General features: G+C 43.3%; 2 protein-coding genes across 4 annotated transcripts in view; one reads left to right on the top strand and one right to left on the bottom strand.

The window, feature by feature from the left end:
* Positions 1-25503, bottom strand: part of LOC121397224 (CD48 antigen-like) — a 626518-nt gene that overhangs the window by 355504 nt on the left and 245511 nt on the right. The gene's annotated exons all lie outside the window — the stretch shown is intronic.
* The window catches only part of sema6c.L (semaphorin 6C L homeolog), a 123233-nt gene continuing 103094 nt past the window's right edge, over positions 5365-25503 (top strand). Inside the window, exon 1 of one of the 3 annotated variants that reach the window (XM_018231503.2) lies at positions 5365-5510. The gene's annotated coding sequence lies outside the window, so the exon portion shown is untranslated. Of the gene's footprint in view, positions 5511-16517; positions 17940-25503 lie in introns of those variants that run through there. The other 2 variants (XM_018231502.2, XM_041573634.1) reach the window with 2 other exon arrangements.

The following is a 25503-nucleotide window of genomic DNA, read 5'->3' as shown; positions in this document are numbered from 1 at the left end:
GAGAGGTATATATAATACACAGTGAGTAGAGAGGTATATATAATACACAGTGAGTAGAGAGGTGTATATAATACACAGTGAGTAGAGAGGTGTATATAATACACAGTGAGTAGAGAGGTGTATATAATACACAGTGAGTAGAGAGGTGTATATAATACACAGTGAGTAGAGAGGTGTATATAATACACAGTGAGTAGAGAGGTATATATAATACACAGTGAGTAGAGAGGTGTATATAATACACAGTGAGTAGAGAGTATATATAATACACAGTGAGTAGAGAGGTGTATATAATACACAGTGAGTAGAGAGGTATATATCATACACAGTGAGTAGAGAGGTGTATATAATACACAGTGAGTAGAGAGTATATATAATACACAGTGAGTAGAGAGGTGTATATAATACACAGTGAGTAGAGAGGTATATATAATACACAGTGAGTAGAGAGGAAATCTAAGGAAGAGGAAGCCCCACCACTGTTATCGGGGAGTCTTGGGATGGGTCAGACACTGTTTCCTCTGAAGCACAAGGAATACCCCTAGGGGTTTAGAGATGAGAGGCTGCGCCTGCATGAGAGATAGTGAGGGGTGGGAGGGGTGGGGGGTGCAGGCAGATGGGGAGGGGGGCTACAAGGACAATGCGAGAGGCAGCACCCAAACTCAGCAGACGCATGGACAGCTGGGCTGACAGACATCAGCTGCCTGTGACAGTTGTCTTGTGCAGTACAGCAGTTGCTTTGTAACTCCAGACAACCTAGCACTGAATGGGTTAATAATTCCACTCCCCCCCCCCAAACACACACACACAAGATGGACTGGAAAGAGGAGTGTAAGCCTTTAGCCAACTGGCCTGTCAGACCCCCATTTGTTTGCTCTAATACATCCTACATGGCCCCTATCCAATGCAATCTCATGTTACACGCGTGTTCTGTGTTTGTGGAGTATCCTGGGGAGCGACGGGGCACTAGAGAGGTCACTGATGGGACTCAATACTTGACTTGACTTGAATTTCCAGCACAAATGGGCTTCATGCCCCTCAGGAACCGGTGTCACATATCACACTCTGCTCTGGTCATTAGGTGATGTTATACCGCTGTGAGAACTGCTGGTTCTGACTCTAGAAACAATGTAGCAGAAGTCAGTAGACAATTTTATTGCCTTAACTCTGCACCAGGACATCATTCAACAACATACACATGAAAAGGCACATGTAGAAATCATGGCATTTGGTCACTTACGGGGGCCGTCTAATATAGATAATGTCGTGTGTAACAGGGGCCCTCTCCAAAAACTGACTTGCCATAATACGTTAAATAGATGTGGATATAGTAGGGCAAAATGGCAGAAGAGCAAAATGGAGGCAAGACATGGCGTCTTGAAGACAATTTGGGGACAGTAGGTCAACATGATGAGAGTAAGGCACAATGGGAATAGTAAGGCAAGATGGCATTGGATAAGAAAGATAGCTACATTAGGGCAAGATGGAGACAGTAGGGAAAGATGGCATCAGTAAGACAAGTTGGCATCGCTAGAGCAAGATAATAGGCCAAGATGGACATAGCAGAGCAAAATGGAGACAGTATGAGAAGATGACTTGATGGAGATAGCTCAGGTGCTACAAAAGATGATTTTTGTTGGGAGGGCCAAGGGTAGGTTTCGCAAGCACCTGCCTGCATTAACTTCTGGAACCAGGGGTGGATATTCTGGAGGGGGGCACTGCCTCCTTTGCCCCCTGGTTTTGACACATATGAAGTAGATCAACATGGGCACATTAGGCCAAAATGATGAAAGTAGGGAGAGGTGACAAGAGAAGGACAAGATGGCATCTGTAGAGTACAGTAAGGTAAGTTGGTGACACTAGGGGAGGATGGCATCAGTAAGACAAGTTGGCATCGCTAGAGCAAGATGGAGACAGTAGGACAATATAGAGACAGAAGGGAAAGATGAAGACAGTAGGGCAAGATGGAGATAGTAGCTACGATGGAGAACGTACGGCAAGATGGAGACAGTAAAGTAAGATGAAGATAGTAGAGGAAGATGGAGATAGTATATGAAGATGGATAGTAGGCTAAGATGGAGACATTAGAGAAAGATGGAGACATTTGGACAAGATGGAGACAGTAGGGAAAGATGGAGACAGCAGGACAAGATGGAGATAGTAAGCTAAGAAGGAGACAGTAGAACAAGATGGAGACAGTAGGACAAGATGAAGACAGTAGGAAAAGATGAAGACAGTTGGACAAGATGGAGATACTAAGCTAAGATGGGGACAGTAGGACAAGAAGGAGACAGTAAGGGAATAGGGAGGCAGTAGAACAAGATGGCGACAGTAGGGAAAGTTGGAGACAGTAGGAGAAGATAGACACAGCAGGACAAGATAGAGATGGCAGGGTATAATGGAGACAGTCGGGCAAGATTGTGTGATTAGGGCAAGATGCCAATAGTAGTACAATGTATCAGTGTTTCCCAACAACATCTAAAGGACAAGGGCCTGCACAGTCTTTCTGCATATAAACAATAGACCCCCACGGAGTGTTTTCTTGCCTGGGTCCCTGGTACCATTAAAGACAACTAAGTCTATAGACGTAGGCCATGGATTAGATCAAATCAGAGCTAATTCTAATTACACACACTATTGTTTACTTTGGACATTACTTAACTTCAAGTTTAACTTGGGAGACAAACATAATAGACAGGCAAGTGAATGAGAAGTTCCAAGATAAAGTCGAGCACCATTGGCTGCTGAGGAGCCATCAAGCCCCTACTATTGATTTTGATATGGTGTAAACGTTTATAGTGAATAAAGGACAATATCTACAACCATAAATAAGTCCTTCAGGTCATGTTCCTGCCTCTAGATCCCTCACAGAACACACTCTGTTTTACCTGTACCATTGCAGATCTCTAGGCTGGACTTTCACTGGTGCAACACAAGCTCAGCGACCCCACCTTTATCAGTGACAAAGAGACACCTGACACGACCTTAAGCTGTGACATGATGTTAGTGACGCTGGCCAACACTAATTAGTCTGTACAGAGCCTTCAGCACCGTGTGTGACGTGCCACTGCCTGGGCTTGGATTAGCACCTACTGTTGGGGGTAGGTGTAGGCTCAGGTAGCTGAAAGCTGCTTAACTCTCTCTCTCTCCTCCATGGAAACTTTTGCTGAACTGTGGGATTATACTTGGCTCATAGAGGATCCTATTCAACAGGAGGAGGTCACAGAAGGGTGAGAAGGTGAGGGCACGGCTGGCAGAACAAAGACACAGGTCTCCGTGCCAGGATCAGTTGACCAATGTATGAGAAAAGGTGTTGGCTGAAGGCTGGTGTGACAATGCCATACAATACAGAATAGGATGGCGGGCAAACTAATTGGCTCAGGTTCTCTGTTGGCTTTCTTTCCTGAAAATGTTCTATAATTCCAGTTGCACAGGAGAAGACCTCCTTTTACCCAAAGGTTATTTGCATGGTACTTGCACCCAAGGAAGGACCACTGTGGTCCGAAACGTAGTGCTTTAATAAAGCGACTATAGACTACATTGAAAGGCCCTCCGGTCCTTTTTCATCTATGATACAAAGTGGAGATGGCTTCTCCGGCAACTGTTAATGAGCCTTAAAAACCTAAATAATCGACAAATGAGTGGAATATCAGGTGATATAATCAATTTATTTGCATGGAAGCAGGGTCAGATGGCCTTGCCAGAAGTTGTTCTCCTAAGGGGCTGGCTTAGGGATCCAAATTCTCCTCCACGGTCAACTTGCAGGTAGCACAAGGACTTGGTTGGAGATCCAATAATTAATGTAAGCACAAGAGATACACACAAGAGGGCTACAAGTAATGTTGTGAAGATATCTGGGTTCCCTGAGAGCAACCATGTAATTTTAATAGGTGAGATTTTGGGAAATATGGCTTTCTCTCCTCGAGAGCTAGACCTCAATTAGGTCTGGAGTTGGGTTCTTTCAGAGAAGCATCTAACTGAGCTGGCCCCTACGGTCTGGTATCCTCACGTGTGAGTGTCCAAATATGCTGATTTTCCCTGCAATGACAATTTGGACCACAGAGTGCCTAGAACTGGGTCAAAAGCAGTGTGGGAGTGGCCCACCAAGATACCAGGAAAAGTCCCGGTGGGCCCAAGTGTCAGTGGCCTCTTGCTTCTAACCATTTGTCCTATTTCATGGCCAGTCCCTATTTCTTTATGGTAACAAAGAGGCTTAATAATGGAAGGATAGAGTATAGTATGTAGAGAAAAGAGACTAGGAGAATAAAGTGGTTCAATGAGAGGAGAAGGAATAATAGTTTGGAAAGTGGTCCCTCAGCCTAAGGACTTCTGGTGGTGGAATAAATTCGGCAGGCGTGAATTCACAGCGAATTTCGCCGCTGGCTAATAAATACGAGAAACTGTGGTAAAAATTTGCAGATGGAAATTCACCAGCTTCAAAAAATTTGGACGCGCATTGAAATAGTCGCTCGCGTCAAAACTGTCGAATTTTCCCACGAAGTTCGCAAAACGGGCAAAAATTTGCAAAACATATTGAAGTCAATGGGCGTCTATTTGACGTGAATTTTACCGCCTTCGGCAATTATTATACACGTGCCTCTTTTGTCTGAATGCACTAAAGTCAATGGCCGTCCTCATAAATTTTGACATGTTGTGACAATTTTTATTCGTGTGACTATTCTGACGCGCTCCGATATTTTCTTAGACGCGGCAGATTTTTTTGCCCGTGAATTGTCATGCCGAAACCGGGAAATTCACTGCAAATTCGTGCCTGGCGAATTTATTCACCCATCACTACCAGACACTAGTGATGGGCGAATAAATTCGGCAGGCGAAAATTCGCTGTGAAATTCCGCGTTTCACGGTGCCGAATAAATTAGCAAAACTGCCTTGAAAATTCGTTTTGCGAAACGGGGCAAATTCGCCCATCTCTACCAGAGAGCCAAAAATGAGCATTAACTGTCATTTTGTACAATAACTGTCATATATCAGATTATCTGTCTATTTCTATTCTCTGCACTGCTAGTTCTCACTGCTCATTCAATGTAGTAGAAGCAACTTCTAAACCCACTGGAAGACAAGCAGTGAATGTGCTGTAGGGAAATTGCTTAGAAGGACATTTCTTTGATTCTTAGACAGTCGGTTTAGGGGTGTTTGTTGTAGAAGTCGCAGGTAGTAACCGGCAGTGCAGAGAGAAGGAGCCGGTGGGGTCGGGGACGTGTGTAGTGATAGGAGTCGATGAGAGGCAGCGGCAGGGGAAGGAGGAGCAGCAGCAGCAACTGGGAAGAGTCGCAGCGAGTCTGCCCATAAAGGGAGGGGTCGGGGGCGGCTCAGACGTGCGATTTGTTGGCAGCAGCACTTTGTTATTCTCCGCTGCTTCAGTTTAGGGAGAGACAGAGACAAGGGAGGCTGCAGCCCGCACGGAATTATTACAAGTGTCTGTAGCCCAGGAATCTGGGGCATGTGCCCCCACCCCCTGACTTGCTCATTGTTTCCTCTACTGGAGACAGGTAAGTGCCCCCCACCTACCTACCCCCTTACCCTCTGCCAACCCCCAGTCTGAGGCTGCACATCTCTTATTGCAATGGGACTGCTTTAGATTGCAAGCTCTGTGGTCTAGAACTATAGAGAGAGCTGCCGCCGCTTGTGTTTATTGTTTGTTGCTTGAGTGAAATAAGCAGCTGGCACAGACGTTGTTCAAACTATGACCGCCGGGAGTTGTAGTTGAACGAGGTCCATTGCCAGGATTTTGTGGGGAGGGGGTTGTTTATGTGGAGCTTTGGGAAGTTTGACAGCAAGAAGATGACAGCTGGAGGGCTGCACGACCCCCCTTCCCTCCCTGTAGTATGTTCCAAGGACTCACTCTCCCTGCAGCGTCTGTAAATGTAATTTAGTCCTGATATTATTATTATTATTATTATTATTGGCAGCTGAGGCTTTCTTACCCTTTACTGCTCCACCGTTTAACCCCTTAGTGCAACAGCTAGTGAGATAATAGAAAGGCAGCACGTTGCAAATAGTCGATTGATTGAGAGGGTTAAGGAGCTGGGGGGGGGGGGTAGCTGTATTGATGGCTAGCTAGTCATTGAATTTGGCTCCCAGTCACCTCCATGCTTAATGGGCACAGCAGCTTCTCCTGGCTGGGTGCTGGGACTTGGATACTCGCTACTGATCTACACTGTGCTGCACTGACTGTTTATTGGCTAAGGGTCCCCTTTGTTTGGTTCTGCTCTTGCTGATCTGTTTCCTTCAGAGCCACTTTCCCTTTGTGCCCAAATCCACTAAACTTTGCTAATTCCCGGATAACCCAGGGGGGACCTGTGTTTAACTCCTTCAGTGCCTTAGTGTGGGAGCTGCACCCCAACATCACCCGCCTTTGTGATTAAGCCCCCCAGGCACTCAAGTTATTCCAGCCTTTTCCCCAAATAATGTGCCACTGAGCTCACATACTGGGACTTGTACTGGAACTATTGCTGGGGAACCCCGTATCCAGTGGCTGTGGTATTGGGGTTCTGGCTGTCACAATAAGGAAAGCACTGGAGAGAGACCCACAAACTGTTCCACAGACTGACTCCCCGATATTCAGTATTGGCCCCTGTCATACACACGACTCACACTATTGGCTCTTAAGTATTTCCCTCCAATATATCTGTCTTTTTATCATCTATCATCTATCTATTTATCTATCTATTCATCTATTTATGCATCTATCTATCTATCTATCTATCTATCTATCTATCTATCTATCTATTTATTCATCTATCTATTTATCTATCTATCTATCTATCTATCTATCTATCTATCTATCTATCTATTTATCTATCTATGTATTCATCTATCATCTATCTATCTATCTATCTATCTATCTCTTCATCTATCTATCTATCTATCTATCTATCTATCTATCTATCTATCTATCTATCTATCTATCTATCTATCTATCTATCTCTTCATCTATATATTTATCTATCTATCTATCTATCTATCTATCTATCTATCTATCTATCTATCTAATCTATCTATCTATTTATTCATCTATATATTTATCTATTATCTATCTATCATATATTTATCTATCTATCTATCTATCTATCTATCTATCTATCTATCTATCTATCTATCTATTATCTATCTATCTATTATCTATCTATCTATCTATCTATCTATCTATCTATCTATCTATCTATCTATCTATCTATCTATCTATCTATCTATTCATCTATTTATTCATCTATCTATCTATCTATCTATCTATCTATCTATCTATCTATCTATCTATCTATCTATCTATCTATCTATCTATCTATCTAATATCTATCTATCTATCTATCTATCTATCTATCTATCTATCTATCTATCTATCTATCTATCTATTCATCTATTTATTCATCTATCATCTATTTATTCTCTCTTTCTCATATGTGATATCTATATGTGTTATATCATCTTTAACTATCTGTCTCATTATTTATATATCATCTATATCTATCTGCCTGTATTATTAAGTCTATTTATTAGTAATCTATTTTATATCTATATGTATTTCTTCCTCTTTGCATAGCTATCTGTTTATCTATGTATCTATATCTATCTATCTATCTATCTATCTATCTATCTATCTATCTATCTATCTATCTATCTATCTATCTATCTATCTATCTATCATCTATTTATCTATCTATCTATCTATCATCTATCTATCTATCTATCATCTATCTATCTATCTATCTATCTATCATCTATCTATCATCTATCTATCTATCTATCCTTGTATTTATATATTTATCTTCCAATCATCTATAAGTATCTGTTTATCTATTTATCACCCCAAAAAAAGGCACAAAAGTCCAGGTGCTGCCGCAGTGATGTCTTGAGAAAGATCCTTTTGTGTAGGAGCGAAACGGCGACTTACCCCACTGATTTTTTTGCACATAACTGAAGTCCCACGCGTGCTGTCTGTCTGTCTATCCATGGGGAAAGATATATGTGTGTATGTCTTCTATTTCTCTATGTATCAGTATTTGTGTACACTCACATGTGATATTGGTGTCTGTGTTAGTGAGTGCCGGCTCCTCTCATGCAGTGGCAACAGTGTACATAGCTCTGTATATGCTTAGCTTGCTGAGGATGCTGGGAGATGTAGTTTGCTGAGTGAGTGTGTGATTATGGGGGAAGCAGGGAAATGTGCTGTAAGAGTGAGGATTTGTCTCATTGAGTTGCTTGGGTTCACTGAACGATATTCCCGGGGCCCGAGGAAGGGCCACTCACACTCACAGCTGTCTGAAACTTTTAGGAACAGGGAAAAGAGAGAGAAACCCCTGTAGGAAACGTGAAACGACTTTCAGCTGAGAGTCATATAAGGATATAAACAGCACAAGATTTACTCTGCAGCAGGGGCCACATTGATGAATGTCTTGTCAGGGACCCCTGTGCCTCGGCTGAGCCAGCTGCAAGGGGCTAATGATACCAGCACAACATTACACGCAAGGGCCCCGGAGAAACAGCTGGGGGTTTTGGAAGAGAAATCATTCCCTGGAACGGTGCCTCATTTCCCCTTGCATTGTTTGAGCTGTCAGAGGCCGGGGGCCCCAGCGTAGGGGTCTGCGGGAGAGAAGAATTGTTTGTGGAGATGGGGGAAGTGGCATGTCTAACTGTCAGCTACAGGCGCTGGCTCAGTGAGGATTCTGGTAGTCACCTTAAGTCAGAAGTCCAATCCTGGTGTTTAACTGGCGCCCATAGCCGTGCCTCTTTTACTTCCCCTTTAAATCCTGCCCCACTCCTTGCCATAGACTGTGCTCTGAATCTAGAAACGGCCACCAGTGAATGATGGGAACTGTAGTCCCGCAGAAGCTTTAAGCACCATCTTATCCATCCCAGCAGAGCCACCAACACCAATAGATGCTCCGTAGAGCCATTTGCCGGCAGCACATTGTGTCCCTGGAAACGCTGACAAGCACTTAGGCCCCACAACACTCCCGTCAGCAGAGTTTTCCCCTATGTGAGCAGAGCCGAATATCGGAAATTTAAAGGCTTCAACCGGTTGTACTTATTTTGGATTGGTTCCTCCTTGGGTTGGTGGCACAAAACCTCTCCCGGGCTCGTTTTCTATTATCACAATGGACTGCGAGTGCCAGTGAGGGTGCGAACAAATAAGCAGGGTTCAATAGCCGCTATGATGGCAGATACAGTAAACAGTTTCAAGGAAGGGTCAGATGCCCTTTATGCAAGGGAGGCAATTAAAGGTTACATAAGTATTTCTGTATGCTAGGAATGGGGGCCCTTATATCAGTGCAGGGCCACATCTCACATTATATGTGTTTCAGATGAGCTCTGCCAATATATAAGCCGGGCCTTAGAGATCACTGCTGCGGGTTCCAAGCTGGATCAGGACATGTCTATTCTCCATTGGGCACTGATACTGTCGGATAAGGATCTAAATCTCTAACAACCTGCCCATGTGCACTAAGCAGTGCTAAAGAGCTGGTGGTATTTACAGTATAAATGCAAAGTTGAATTAATACATATCAGTGGGAGGAACCTTAGTACAATATAAAGGCTTAGTACTATGTGGAGACGGTGGGGGGGGGAAATAGAAGCTGCTTGTGACTGTTCCTGTACGGCAGGAATTAGCTGAAGAGTTAATTTTAGACAGTGTGATTTTCATTATTTTCTTGATGTGAGGCGCAGGACAAGGGTGGCCACCATCCTCATTTGTTGTATTTTGACTTACATGTGGGTGCTGCCATGTTGTTTACATATTCTGTAGACACAAGATCTCCCAACAAGTGAATCATTGGCCTCCCAGGTGGTAAGGGCTGCCTTGAGGGGGTACTGTTGTCAGGGGCCCCATGGCCAAGGGGGCCCGAGATGGAAAGGCATGATCAAGTCTGCAGACAAATTGTGTCCATGTTTCCCCAATGCCAAAGCCACTGTGAATGGCCAGTCATTGAGCTCATTGGAGCCCGTGATCTAATAAACACGGGGTAGCGCTTGGGTGCTGCTTGTGATTCTGTTGCAGGCTGAGGGGAGACGGGTGACTGTATGAATGTCAGATTGCAGGGGGAGGTGATGCACCCCCAGACATTGTTTCCCCTATGTGAATAGAGAGTAGCAGATACTTTAAACAGAGTAAATTGAATTAGCCATGGTCATAATGAATGGGCTCAGTATTCTGCCCTTTAAATCAGCCCATTCAGTGTTCGAAGTCGGACCCCGGCATGGGTGAAAAGACAGGGTATCGGTGGTGAGAAATGCCAGTGCACATTATAATAAATAATGGTCGGTAATCAGAAATGACACATGGATTTCCCACAATGCACCCAACCTTTTTCTTGCTTTAAAGGGGAACTTCACCCCAAAATAAAAATTAGATTCAATTCTCTGCACTGCTGACAGCTGAAATGAAAAGTAGCCAAAGCCGACTGGAGGAGAAGCGACTTCTGCTACATTGTTTCAAGAGTCAGAACCATGGGGACACAGAGAAAGACAAAGACAAAGAGGAGGAGGTGACAGTTTAAAAGCAGACAGGCTGTTTACATTCCCAGCGGGGAGATTTGTATCCATGAGAAAATAGAGAGGAAATGTGCTGGTTCCTTCGCTTAAATCCCTCTCCCGCAGAGCTGGGGGCGGAGCCTCTGAGAAATGGGAAAATGCGGTTAAGATTATTTTTTTTAACCAAAGCTGCTGTATAAGCAACATCAACCAAATAATTGTTCTTTTGATTTGTACCAAAGATTTGCTACCACCACTAGGGGCGATGTTGTCCTCTTTTGTACAATTGCATGAGGCAATCGGTATGGCAGCTCTCACCCATATACATATATATATATATATATATACAGTAATACACAGGGAAGGGATTTGCTGGGCTCACAGCTCCGCCCCTCGCAGCCCGGGATTAAATCACTGGAACAATAAGTGTAATTGGGTTTCTCTCTAATGGAAAAGAAAAACATGAAATACGAGTTGCAGATTCTCATCATCCATCTGACTAATGAACGCGCTGCAATTACTCCCCAAACCTAACGAAGCTAACTCTATCAAGCGCTAATTAACATAGAATTATTTGTCATAGCGATGCGCCAGCTCCCCCCGGATTTCTCTGCCCGTCACCAAAATGTATCTGATTATTCTATAAGAACTGATCAATCCCCAATCACTCACTCGCCCTTCTGGGGGCCCCAGCCTGGAACTATAGCAGGGTGACACCCCAATGTTTCTATATATCTGTAACCTTGTTATGAGCTAAGGGGGCCAGTCTGAAGGTTAGTAAAGGGGGAGATTTGGGGTGAGTGATTATTTGTACCCTGGGTACCCCTGGAACTATAGCAGGGTGACACCCCAATGTTTCTATATATCTGTAACCTTGTTATGAGCTAAGGGGGCCCAGTCTGAAGGTCAGTTAGGGGGAGATTTGGGGTGAGTGTTTATTTGAACCCCGGGTGCCCCTGGAACTATAGCAGGGTGACACCCCAATGTTTCTATATATCTGTAACCTTGTTATGAGCTAAGGGGGCCCAGCCTGAAGGTCAGTTAGGGGGAGATTTGGGGTGAGTGCTTATTTGAACCCTGGGTACCCCTGGAACTATAGCAGGGTGACACCCCAATGTTTCTATATATCTGTAACCTTGTTATAAGCTAAGGGGGCCCAGTCTGAAGGTCAGTTAGGGGGTGATTTGGGGTGAGTATTTATTTGTACCCTGGGTACCCCTGGAACTATAGCAGGGTGACTGTTACCCCAATGTTTCTATTTATCTGTAACCTTGTTATGAGCTAAGGGGGCCCAGCCTGAAGGTCAGTTAGGGGGTGATTTGGGGTGAGTATTTATTTGTACCCTGGGTACCCCTGGAACTATAGCAGGGTGACTGTTACCCCAATGTTTCTATTTATCTGTAACCTTGTTATGAGCTAAGGGGGTCCAGTCTGAAGGTCAGTTAGGGGGAGATTTGGGGTGAGTGTTTATTTGTACCCTGGGTACCCCTGGAACTATAGCAGGGTGACTGTTACCCCAATGTTTCTATTTATCTGTAACCTTGTTATGAGCTAAGGGGGCCCAGTCTGAAGGTCAGTTAGGGGGAGATTTGGGGTGAGTGTTTATTTGTACCCTGGGTACCCCTGGAACTATAGCAGGGTGACTGTTACCCCAATGTTTCTATTTATCTGTAACCTTGTTATGAGCTAAGGGGGCCCAGCCTGAAGGCCAGCTAGGGGGAGAGTTGGGGTGAGTGTTTATTTGTGCCCTGGGTACCCCTGGACCTGTAGAATTAGCGCTGTAGTATATATTGTCCCCTTTATTGGCATGGCAACTGGCAGAGTGATTTTAGGAACTATTTTATGTTGCCATCATGGGGACAGTAAATAGTGCAGTTTATGACAGGGAGATGTGACATGGCACGGGTCCAGTTTACAGAGGCTCCTGAGTTTGGGTAATACTGTATGTCAGCGCTGCTGGAAACGGCCTGAACTGACCCAGTTGCAAGAAGTGACTGATAGCCTCTGATCCACAGAGCCATTAATCACCCACAGAGCACTTAAAGGGTCCCTGACCTCTCCTCCTGGAAACAGGGTAAATACAATGTAGCTCTCAGAAATCTGACCCCTGTGGCCCCTAAGCCCTTGAAAACTCCTGGTTTATCAGTAGAACACTTTATGGCACACAATCTCTGATTATTTTAGTTGAGAAACTCTTGGTAGGGAATGGGTTAATGTGTGCACTCTAAAGGGGAAGCAAACCCAAAACTGGAGTTGCCTAATGAAAGGAAACATAACTTCCTGATATGCACTCCTTCCACATTTCCAGTCATGTGTAAATGTAATATCTGTTCCTTTCTGCACTGCTGGTTGTGACTCCTAAGAAAAAGTCCAAAAAATTCAAAAGCCACAGTTGACATTTCTTTGGCCAGGGTACTTTGTTGGATCATTAAGATGTCAATGTATTTACATTATGGAGGTCAGCGGGTGACCTGTTAGTTAATTACAGTGAGAGTTCATTAGCCGCAACAGACCGTGCTATCTCAGTGGTACCAATAGGAATGCCGTGATTAGTGTTGTGTTTAGCTTCAGGACTCCCATGCTCCAAAGTGACATGTTTCTGAGTCAGTCTCCCCCCCCCATAGAGTGTCCATGTGTACTAATGGCAGTGACATGTTTATGGGTCAGTCTATAGGACCATCCCTATATATATCTCTGCCACTGGGGTTATTATACATGGAATTGTCTCTGTATTTATCCTGCTGTGTGTTCTGGGGTATTATACATGGAATTTCTCTGTATTTATCCTGATGTGTGTTCTTGGGTATTATACATGGAATTGACACTGTATTTATCCTGCTGTGTGTTCTGTGGTATTATACATGGAATTGGCACTGTATTTATACTGCTGTGTGTTCTGGGGTATTATACATGGAATTGACACTGTATTTTTCCTGTTGTGTGTTCTGGGGTATTATACATGGAATTGGCACTGTATTTATCCTGCTGTGTGTTCTGGGGTATTATACATGGAATTGGCACTGTATTTATCCTGCTGTGTGTTCTGGGTATTATACATGGAATTGGCACTGTATTTATCCTGCTGTGTGTTCTGGGTATTATACATGGAATTGGCACTGTATTTATCCTGCTGTGTGTTCTGAGGTATTATACATGGAATTGGCACTGTATTTATCCTGCTGTGTGTTCTGGGGTATTATACATGGAATTGGCACTGTATTTATCCTGCTGTGTGTTCTGGGGTATTATACATGGAATTGGCACTGTATTTATCCTGGAGTGTGTTCTGGGGTATTATACATGGAATTGGCACTGTATTTATTCTGCTGTGTGTTCTGGGGTATTATACATGGAATTGGCCCTGTATTTATTCTGCTGTGTGTTCTGGGGTATTATACATGGAATTGGCACTGTATTTATTCTGCTGTGTGTTCTGGGGTATTATACATGGAATTGGCACTGTATTTATTCTGCTGTGTGTTCTGGGGTATTATACATGGAATTGGCACTGTATTTATTCTGCTGTGTGTTCTGGGGTATTATACATGGAATTGGCCCTGTATTTATCCTGCTGTGTGTTCTGAGGTATTATATATGGAATTGGCACTGTATTTATCCTGCTGTGTGTTCTGGGGTATTATACATGGAATTGGCACTGTATTTATCCTGCTGTGAGTTCTGGGGTATTATACATGGAATTGGCACTGTATTTATCATGCTGTGGGTTCTGGGTATTATACATGGAATTGGCACTGTATTTATCCTGCTGTGTGTTCTGGGGTATTATACATGGAATTGGCACTGTATTTATACATGTCCATGTGTACTAATGGCAGTGACATGTTTATGGGTCAGTCTATAGGACCATCCCTATCTATATTTTCTGCCCCCTCCCTAAAAATTCCCAACTCCTTCTGTTCATATTTCCTTCCTCGTGTGAGTGCAGCCAAATTACCCAGCAGCCCTCTCCAGCCCTACCACTAGCGCCAAGGGCACAGGAAGGAACAGAGACTCTTTAAATACTCTGCACTATTATATGCTTGCGCTTGCAAAAAGTCCCAGACGTGGGAGTAAATTGTCTTGATTTTCCTTTAAATATTTATAATATTCCCTCATTTTGCCTTAAAGCTGAGTTCTCATGCGTAAGCCCCCCGGAGAGCGTTTGTTTATCAGTCTCAATAACAGCGTTACAGCCACAGGGAAACATAATGCAGGAATTAATTGGTCTCAGTGGGTGAGAGGGATCCCCAGGGAATGAGGCAGCCCCCCGGGAAAGGAAGCGAGGTGTTTATACTGTTTATACTTCTAATTCTGTAACAATACCCTTTATGGCCACTGGGGGTGTAATTCATGCCATGTCTGGCCTGAGATTCACAATAGACCCTGGAATTTCAAGTACACAAACACTGGCCCCCTGCACATGCCCAATATAAAGCACTGGTCTATGTACGTTACAGTGGCCCCCTTGGTATTTGCCAAAGCTTCCTGATTGGAGGCTTTTGGTACCAGTAGATAAGACTGGCATCACAGCGGCACTGGCATCTGGTCAGAACATTTTGCATTGGCCTAGGAAATCACCCTGTGTAACATTGTACGGCAGCTGCCAGTCCCACATCTGAGCTCTGCTCCCATCCAACCCCCACCCTCCACCAGACAGTACTCAGCACCTTCAGCTGGTACCAATAGTCCTCCTCACACCCCTATCATATGATGTACTGGTATAATATACCAGCCCTGGGCTAAATCATCTGTTATTTCTCCCTTCCCAGTGCCGCATGATCACAATATGACACTTGCTCATATGATCTTTTTAATGAAGGTCTGGGGAGTCTAAATCTCCCTAAACCAACACCACTCACTTTCCTACACAGAACAGATATATATATATGGAATTGGCACTGTATTCATTCTACTGTGTGTTCTGGGGTATTATACATGGAATTGGCACTGTATTTATCTGCTGTGTGTTCTGGGGTATTATAAATGGAATTGGCACTGTATTTATCCTGCTGTGTGTTCTGGGGTATTATACATGGAATTGGCTCTGTATTTATTCTGCTGTGTGTTCTGGGGTATTATACATGGAATTGGCACTGTATTTATCCTGCTGTGGGTTCTGGGGTATTATACATGGAATTGGCACTGTATTTATCTGCTGTGTGTTCTGGGGTATTATACATGGAATTGGCACTGTATTTATCCTGCTGTGTGTTCTGGGGTATTATACATGGAATTGGCACTGTATAGGGATGCACCGAATCCACTATTTTGGATTCGGCCGAACCCCCGAATCCTTTGTGAAAGATTCGGCCGAATACCGAACCGAATCCGAACCCTAATTTGCATATGCAAATTAGGGGTGGGAAGGGGAAAACATTTTTTACTTCCTCGTTTTCTGACAAAAAGTCATGTGATTTCCCTCCCGCCCCTAATTTGCATATGCAAATTAGGGTTTGGATTCGGTTCAGCCAGGCAGAAGGATTCGACCTAATCCGAATCCTGCTGAAAAAGGCCGAATCCTGGCCGAATCCCGAACCGAATCCTGGATTCGGTGCATCCCTAGTATTTATCCTGCTGTGTGTTCTGCGGTATTATACATGGAATTGGCACTGTATTTATCCTGCTGTGTGTTCTGGGATATTATACATGGAATTGGCACTGTATTTATCCTGCTGTGTGTTCTGGGGTATTATACATGGAATTGGCACTGTATTTATCCTGCTGTGTGTTCTGGGGAATTATACATGGAATTGGCACTGTATTTATCCTGCTGTGTGTTCTGGGATATTATACATGGAATTGGCACTGTATTTATCCTGCGTGTGTTCTGGGGTATTATACATGGAATTGGCACTGTATTTATCCTGCTGTGTGTTCTGGGGTATTATACATGGAATTGGCACTGTATTTATCCTGCTGTGTGTTCTGGGGTATTATACATGGAATTGGCACTGTATTTATCCTGCTGTGTGTTCTGGGGTATTATACATGGAATTGGCACTGTATTTATCCTGCTGTGTGTTCTGGGGTATTATATATGGAATTGGCACTGTATTTATCCTGCTGTGTGTTCTGGGGTATTATACAGTATTGGCACTGTATTATTCCCTTTTTAGTTTTTTACTCCCACCCCCCCCCGGCCCTGGAAGTTTTCTCTTTTCCTTTCAGTGTGAGCAATTGTTTCATATAGTCTCTATCTCTCCAATCTGTTTCCCTTGCGGCTGATGAAATTCCATATGGCGCTCAGAAGTGCCTATTATGTCCCCCCTCTTGGTGCACTTCTCGGAGTTATACAAACACATCCTCTCTTTGTTCGGCTGTGTACAACAGACAAGAGGCTGTGAAATGAGTTTGCAGCAAAGTGGACAGTCAGTCCTCTTCGAGGTCTGGCTTCTACATTCAGGAGTGAGAACAAACGGTGCAGAGAATATAAACAGCCAGGTTTGTTTTTTTTTGGTTTGAATTGGTTTAGTTCAGGGTTAAATGTTATATAATCTCAAGATTATAAATTAGTATAAAGGGCTAATAATTTCAGGGCGGTGCTGTGACCAGTGCCCAAACTCATTTTCCATCCTTTGGTTCCCTATGTGTAGATAATTGACCGGATCATTTGTGCCGGCTAAAAGCCTTATCATTCCAGATTGATCCGGGCTTGTTCCCAGGAAGCGGCCGGACTCCTTGGCTCCCTTATGAACTACAGAGTGAATTTGCTCTTTACAAACTTCTGTATCTATTGAGCAGCCAATTTGTCACCTACAGACAGTCAGGGAAGTGTTTTGGCACCGGCCTTGGTCATTTTCAGTTCATTAGGGAGTTGCTGGGAGTCTGGCATACTGCACAATGACACTGCTAAGGACAAACTTGTTATCCTTTCAAAAGGGGGAACCCGGGGTGCTAACGACATCACTGTTTGCCTTTGTCCGCAGGTCGAGAATCCGCCTGTAGCCTAAGAAACATGGCGGAATGTACCTGCTTTTTTTGCATTTTGCCCCTGTGATAATGAGATGAGCCCATAATTCCTGCTACTTGTGTCGGTGATCTGTATGTTGTGGGAGCAAAAACAAAGAATTTGTCTGCATTTTTGCAATTATTCACTCAGCGGCGGCTGGTTGCTCTAATAAGTAAAAAAAAGAGTGCCAGCTCTATTGCCCATAACTACCCAGTAAATACTACATGGGAGCTTAATATGTCTTGCATATAGGCCCTTGTGTTTGACTGTTGTCTGTAAGGCCATGAGCATTTTACAAATAAGACACGTTGACCAGTGGCCATGCCTGTGTCCCACCCAAACAGATCCCACTCCCTTCTCATCTGCCTTTTAATGAAGCAAGGGATGCAAACAATGGGAAAGGCTTGGCAGACTGAATACGGGTCGGGCCCCTCTGTAAGTGGTGCTTGTGAGCCGTGAATCAGCCCTGAGCAGTACGAGGCACAGCTGTTTGGGAGACGTAAGTGGCTCTTCTAATATCATTTGAATAGACAGGCAGGAATGCAGCCAGCCTCAGCCCCAAATGTCATTACATGGCACAACCGTGGCTCTGGATCAAGAGTTTGTTCCTTCTGATGCAGTTGTTTTCAGATAAGCATCATTCTGGAATAGGAGATCTGGATTTTATTCTTTCATCAGCTTTATGGTGGGCGTCAAGGACTTGCGCCAACCGTTGCTGCAGTCTGCACCTGGCACTGGGTCCAACTAGGGTTAGACAGAATGGTTCAGTGATCTCAAAGGGTTGCACTCTTGCGTACCTAAATGGTACTTCTTCCCCCTAGTCTTGGTAAAGGACCCCTCATATTGCACAGAAGTCATTAGGGTTTATTTACATTGCAAAATGCAGTGTGCAAAGTTAAAAAAAGCTGCAATCAGCCATTTTGCACATTCTACCCCCGCTATCCCTTAGAATAGAGTGCTGGTGTGTTATAGGCAACACTCTATCTAAAAGGGGGCGGGTGGGGGAGCACATATACTCCCCACCTACCCATCCCCGGTGCACAAGTGCTTGTTTGATGAGCACTAGGGAGATTGCTTTTGCACCACATAGCTCTGGGGAAAGGTTAATGAGCCCTACCATCTCTTAAACTGTAACTAGCTTAGAGGAGTCTATATCTCCTACCTTGACATTAGTAGAAGTGGTGCACAGGTCAATACCTGAAGGTTCTGACTCTGGATGGGTAGCGGGCTCAGACCCACCCCACTGTGGCATAACTTCCTCCTCCTTCGCTCAAACATTGCCACTGAATTTCATTTATATACTCTCACTGGCCCTTAACCACCCACTACAGTGACATCAGAGGTGGATGAGTTCAAAAAATTGTCACAAACCCATATTACAGAGGACCATCCCATGTTGTCTAAACAGATCCCTTTTCTTCCTTATATATGATGGGGAAAACTTGGAAGTGCTTTCAGTATGCCCAAGATATTCACAGGTCGCCTTCTACAATGGGGAAGGCTTGAAAGTGCCCCCTACATGCCCAAGATCTCCATAGACCTCTTTGTATGATACCATAGCTTTATACTAAACTAGCTCTCAAAGGTGACATGGTTAATTGACCCAAGGCATGGACAGTATTGGACATCATGGCCCTAAACCATCTCTAACCATCCTCTTAAACCATCACTAATCCAACACGGTCTTCTTCTCAAAAAATGACAGAGACCCCAGCTCTGGAAATCGATTACAAATATGAAGATGAGCACCAAAGGTCATAAAACCCATCCCTAGGGCAAGCAAGTCTTGGTAGACTTATCTTAGCACCTTCGCCATAAATCTGTTGGACTGTGTATACAGTAAGCAGAGTTGTGTTTTTGGCTTCCTGGTGGAATCAATCTGCATTGTGTTTGCCAAAGGGCATATTCCTTGATTGTCTTATCTGTTCATTTGAAACCAACCCAACCTCGACCAGTTTGAAAGGAGCTGCTGCTTCAGATCTCTTTGCACTGCTCTTGTTTATATTTTCTTAGCTTGAAGGCAGCTGCTCCTTTGAGCCATCACATTATAAACCAGTCCGGCTCTGTGCCCCATGACATTCTGTCAGAGGCTGCCTAGGGGCTGTACATTTCATGGGAAGCTAATTAGGGGACCATGGATTGTTTAACCACTGCTCAGCCTGACCATGGAAACCCTCATGCAAGGACTGGGCAAATATCCCCTGACGTTCTGCTGTGCCGTGCCTCCAAACTTGAAGTTGTCCCAAACTGACTTATTGTGGAGCTCCTTTGGAGGTCATATTGCAGTAATTTCCCAAAAAGAAAAGCAGGAAGGAACCTAATAGGAACCTAATGGGGAACTGTAAACCATCTCTGTTTCCGTATGCAGCTGCTTAAAAAATAAACTGTAATTATGTGTTTAATGAATTTATATGAGTTATGCACATCTGTGCGGCCAATATGCCTTCAGTTTAATTCAATGATTGACATGGGGGTGGGTTGTAAAAGAAATAATAAGATTTAGCCTGGAACTCAGAAGCCGCTGCAGTCTCATTTCCTGAGTGACGTATATCAGGCCCATTAGCAAGAAGGAAATCAATTAATTCACTTAATGAACCCTGTTGTTGACTCTCTTGAAGAGTCCAATTCCATAGAGAGAGGTTGACTTCCGGCTGAGGTGGTGGGTTTTAAGTACCTAGTCACTGCAGAGGTAGTGGGTGCATAGGCCCTGGATCATGGTATCTTTGTGCGTAAGCTACGAGCTCACATGGCGTCGGTTCCTGCTGAATTGTTCTCAGTACAGGAGAATCCAGCTCTGTCTGTGACAATCTCTGTCAGCTGCATCGGCTAAATCTGTATAGAAAAAAAAAATGAAAGTAAAAGTAATTTAGCTAATTACTTAAAGGGCAGGCTTGCAGTGTAGGCTTTGTGCCAAGTAGGAAAAGGTCAGACGGAAAGAGCTGATTGGACCTTGTTGGCCACAGTCGTCGATGTCTGAGCCAAGACGTGGCAAGTGCAACCCTTCTGCCGTCAATTTCCTCTGTGAATAAATTGGAACTGACCGATGGCAGGACAGAGCTCTTCTGATCATTATGTTCCTGCTGGAAATCCTCTCCCTTCCCACTCGTGGAGCTGCTGTCTAAGGCATCTGTCCCTCCGCCTGGTCCCCCCTGAGATGTATTGACTGCGCCAGCTGACAAATTAGAAATTATTTCTGAGCAAACCGATCAATTGACCCCTTTTTCCTCCTTTCAGAGCTGCCTGAGTGCTCAGGGCTACTGACATACAAACTTATTGGGCCCCCAGCCTTTCTCCTGAAGGATATGAAATGGGAAGGGGGAAATGAGGGGAAATTAAATTATTTTATTATAGAGAAATATCTGCAGTTTGCTTCCCTTGTTATAAGTCTGCTCCTTATTTAATCTGTCCCTGTAATAATCATTCTCCCAGAGCCGGATTTACATAGCGGGCGCCCCTAGGCCTGGGGGTGTTCGCCGCCCCGGTCCCATCCCATCCCCCTTTATTATTATTTGAAATGTGTTTATTATTATTCATAAGCAAGTCAATAATGAAACAGTACATAAACAAAACGCCAGAAATTAAATATAAAAGCCCAAAAATACAATAGCAAATAATGCTCTTCTTGGACAAATCAAGAACAATAAAGATCTAACAAAAGATCATAAAATTAAAACTGAACAAAATATAAAATTACATTAGAGCAAAGAAAAATAAAGAAATACATGAAAAAAAAGAAATATTAAAGCACTTAGAACACTAAATGGGAAAAATTAGAACATTTCCAGGAAATATTTGACTATTCAATTCCCGTATTCAGAAGATCTGATGAATCCCAATTTAGTTAGCAATTCTTTCTTGGGTTTATCATATAAATCTAGATATCTGGGCCATACACAATAAAAAGAATAGGAAGACTTTTCTTTCTCAAAATTATATCTAAAAGCTTCTTGCAAGCATAACTGACTTAGCGAAGAAAGAACCTCCTTTAAGGTAGGAATTTCCTTCTGTATCCAATAAAGAGATTCCTCATGGCACACATAAAAGATGTAATACATTCAATACCTCTTTCTCTCATTTCAGAGTTGGGTTTGTCAAAAAAACTATCACCCTCAATTAAATCTAAAAAAGCAAAGGTGGAATATTATTTGATTTCTTTCCCTCCCCTTGATTTCTCCCCTCCCTTTTAATCAACGTGTAGTTGGACAACATGCCGCCCCCTAAAATCTTGTTGCCCTAGGCCCAGTCCTTGTTGGCCTTTCCACAACTCCAGACCTGGATGCTCCCAAAACCAGTCTGTCCTTTAAAAAACCTGGTCCCTAAGCTACAGAGCTGACTGCCATCTTTCCCTGACCCATGAGGGAACCATGTTAAAGAAACTTATTTTTCAGAGTGGTATAAATTCTTTTTCCTTCCACCATCCACCGTGTATTAGCATTCATGAACAAAGAAAGTTGAAATAGACTGGAACATCCTTTATTGGTGTCAAATCATGACATGTTTCGGGAATATATCCCTTTTTCATATCACTTGAAAAAGGGATATATTCCCGAAACATGTGGTGATTTGACACCTATAAAGGTTGATTGCAGACAAAAGTACTGCCTATGTTCCAGTCTGTTTCAACTTTCTATGTCAATGAGGGAAACAGCAGTTCCAATCAATGTCCTTCAAAGGTTTTGAGTTGCAAACCTTGATGGAAGAGGCAAGATTACTCAACTGTCAACCTTTTAGGAAGCTGGGGTCTGTTGTTGTTGTTGTGAACCCCATTAGTTCCAAAACACAATCACCCTAAAGCTGTCAGCTAGCCCCAAGTCATCAAGGAGAAAAAAATCCTTTTTACTCTGAATGGAAACATGAAATAAGGTCTCCAAAAAAGCCCAGAATTAATCATTATTAGCCTAATGGCAGCATACCTTCTTTGCCTTTCCTATACCAAACTCTCCTGTCCTTATTATAATCCTAAACAATCCTCACTTTTTTATGATCAGACACATTTTGGCCACTTTGACAAATCCAAGACACTAGATCCAAAAGGAAGAGAGCCTATGAGCAAATCACCCATTAGGCACGAAACGCGTTTTTTGTCCTAATACATTTTCCACTTTTTTTAACAAAATTTGTTCTTGATTATTGGAGATCCTCACACTCTTCCTTTTGGATCTAGTGTCTTGGATTTTGCACCTTGGGACTGAGGTGAACTGTGAGTAAATCTCCCTGCTATTTACTTAACCATAATATATTTTTTTGTAGTTAGAGTGGTACCACTTGTATTGAACATTTTTCCTTGTGGCAGCACACAATTCCATTTTTCTCACTTTGACTAATCCTTAGCCTTTGTTTTACATCTTATTCTGAGCCAAGCCTTGTGCATGATAGGGGCACAAACTGGACCCCATTGCGGTTCCCCATTTCTCACAATGCAAGTAGGCAGTTGAAACTGCAAATAGAAACTCTTATCCAGTGAAAGCTGCTAATAGCAACCATCTGGCCTCGCCAAGCAGCAATTTGATCTCTTTAGAGGTTTCGCAGGGTTTTTAGAGCCGACAGACTGAAATTATTTTCTAATTTAAAAGGGAAACTATTACAATTTTTTATAATCCTTGTCTAGTTTTAAACACGGCTCCCAATCTTGCCAGGGTGGTTTATTTGCTCTGCGCACCTGTCAGTTCCCGTATAATTGTATCCGTACCCAATTTGCTTCTGGATATTCTATTTACATTCTTCATCTTTAAAATAAACCGCTCTTGTGTTCGCTGGACAGAAAAATAAATTTCCTGATCTACCGTATAAGATTTTTTCTGTCACAGGTTGTAATCGAATTCTGGGTGGAAATGACTGGTATTTTGTTGTGGGGTTGGTCGTAGCTTGACAATCTAATATAGTCTTCCTCTGGTAACTTGGAGTTAATGCAGGTATTCTGCTACCCTTCACTTGTCATTGGGGCCTCAGATATTCCCAACCAGAGCATTCCATGGGCTGCATTCTATTGCCAAGGAACGTCTCCTTGGATCTGTCTTTAGAATTTGCTTGAGTAGCCTTGTGGGAAGCTTCAGAGGGGTAGAGTGGTCTCATAAGCAGTAAGATCCTGCTCTATTAGGTTTTTGAGAAGAAATATAAGATTATTAGAAGGTTATTGTTGCAGCATGGACTCCATCTGCTATTGTTCTGGCTCTATCCTTGCAGCCAGTCTTGTTATTGAATGTATTGATGGTCATAGTCTTCTCTTGATCTCTGAAGTGCTTATATGGCCCATGTTCTGAGGTCATTCGGATTAAATTTTTTTTAAATTACACAGCAAATCCAGTTGACGTAGATTAAGAACTAGATGTAAATCTTCATAGAAACTACTAGAATTGATTCTGAGTATTTGAAGGGTCTATGTGAAGCAACAAGGGCAAAGAAGGTTCTGCAGAAGCCGATGGCATGGCTATCCAGTGAGTAAACATCTGTACATTCCAGATGCATAAAACAGCGGGGGTAGGAAAAATGCTCAGAATAGTGGAACCAATGCCAATATGCGTTGGGCAATCTAAGCTGGGAGAGGAAGTAACCAATCGGCTAACAATTAGATCACACACACAATCATTTGCAATGCCTTACTGTTCTGAGACCCCTGATTCATTTCACAAAGGGGAAACCAGACAGAGCGATAGGTTCTGTTTACTGTACGGGGCCATGAGTCAGGGCCAATGAAACAATTACACCAAGATATCAGAATGGATTGGATGTTGAGATATTCCCAGGACAAAACAACAGCATTGTATAATAAACCAAGCCTGAGCCCATTAATCCTTTCCTGGTCAAACGAATATAAAACACCAGCTTCCAAAATATTGATGGAACTGCAAGCAAACAAGTTGCCTGCAACATGGTGTCCACATAGGGTTGCCACCTTTTCTGGAAAAAAAATACCGCCCTTCCTATATATTTATCTTTTTTTCCCTTTTGATAACATTGGGATCTACCATCATTTTCACCGGCCAGGCCGGTAAAAAACCGGCCAGGTGGCAGCCCTAAGTCCACATCTCACCCAGGTGCTGCCCCTTATATGGTGGTCATAAAGTGTGCCATTCATTTTTCATTGCATCTTGCCCCCATTAACTATAGGTAGCCTTCAGTGAGGAAAGTCCAAATTCCCAATATTATGGTCCCATGGCCAAGGAAAGAGTCTTCAGTGGCTGTCGGGGGATGGTGTATATTTGGCATGAGACACGGTGGTGGGGTCATTAGCATTCACTTTGGCTGCAATTATGAATCTAGGTAGTGTCAGTCGAGGAACTGCCATCAGATGCAGCATTTAAATTTTTTTTAGAAATGAGTATGGACATTAATGGGATGCCAAGCCTGATGTTTTCTTCTCCTGCTGAATTGCAGCTCTTGGCAACTCAAAAGATTTACAACGTACGCACTATGGGCCAGGACTGCAGAACATCTATGACATGCAGCCAGCAGAGCTGAAATTGTGCAAGTCACATCATTTTAGATACAGTGCCACAATAAAAATGCACATGCAATGAAGGAAGTGTGGAGTTTCCCTTTAAACTTCTTCATTTTGGCTTTATGAAATGTGGTTCAGCTCTGAGCACTGTGTGATATTGTGATGCCACATTAGAATAAGGAACTTATTAGGGAAGGAAAGGGTATTATTAGTACAACAGGTCGAGAGCTGAGGTGCCCCAGGTGAATAGAAGAGCGAGCGCTAGACAATGTGCTGAATTAATTGTAGGGATTTCTAGAAGAAATGACATTATGTGGGATTTCAGACTATACAATAATTCTGCAGCAGGTCCGGTGGGGGCAGGGTGAATGCGTCTCTCTGAAAGATGATAAAAGGCTGAAAGTGGCAGTTACAGAAGAAGTCAGAAAAGGTGGTGGGTTCATTGAGGCTGAGGGCAGAAGATGACCTTACTCCCCACCACGTTAACTTGATAATGTATAGGAGGTGTGTTGAGTTGCCCATGGAAGTCGTGATCTTGTGATCCAGTTCCAGCTGAGGTTATTATGGAGAGTATGGCCACAGGATTATGGGTAGGGATGAGCAGCCCCCTCCAATCCGTGGGCAC

Source organism: Xenopus laevis, chromosome 8L (assembly GCF_017654675.1).
Source record: "Xenopus laevis strain J_2021 chromosome 8L, Xenopus_laevis_v10.1, whole genome shotgun sequence".
Taxonomy (NCBI): domain Eukaryota; kingdom Metazoa; phylum Chordata; class Amphibia; order Anura; family Pipidae; genus Xenopus; species Xenopus laevis.
The sequence above is the reverse complement of the archived record's forward strand: the minus strand, read 5'-3'. Positions and strand labels throughout refer to the sequence as shown.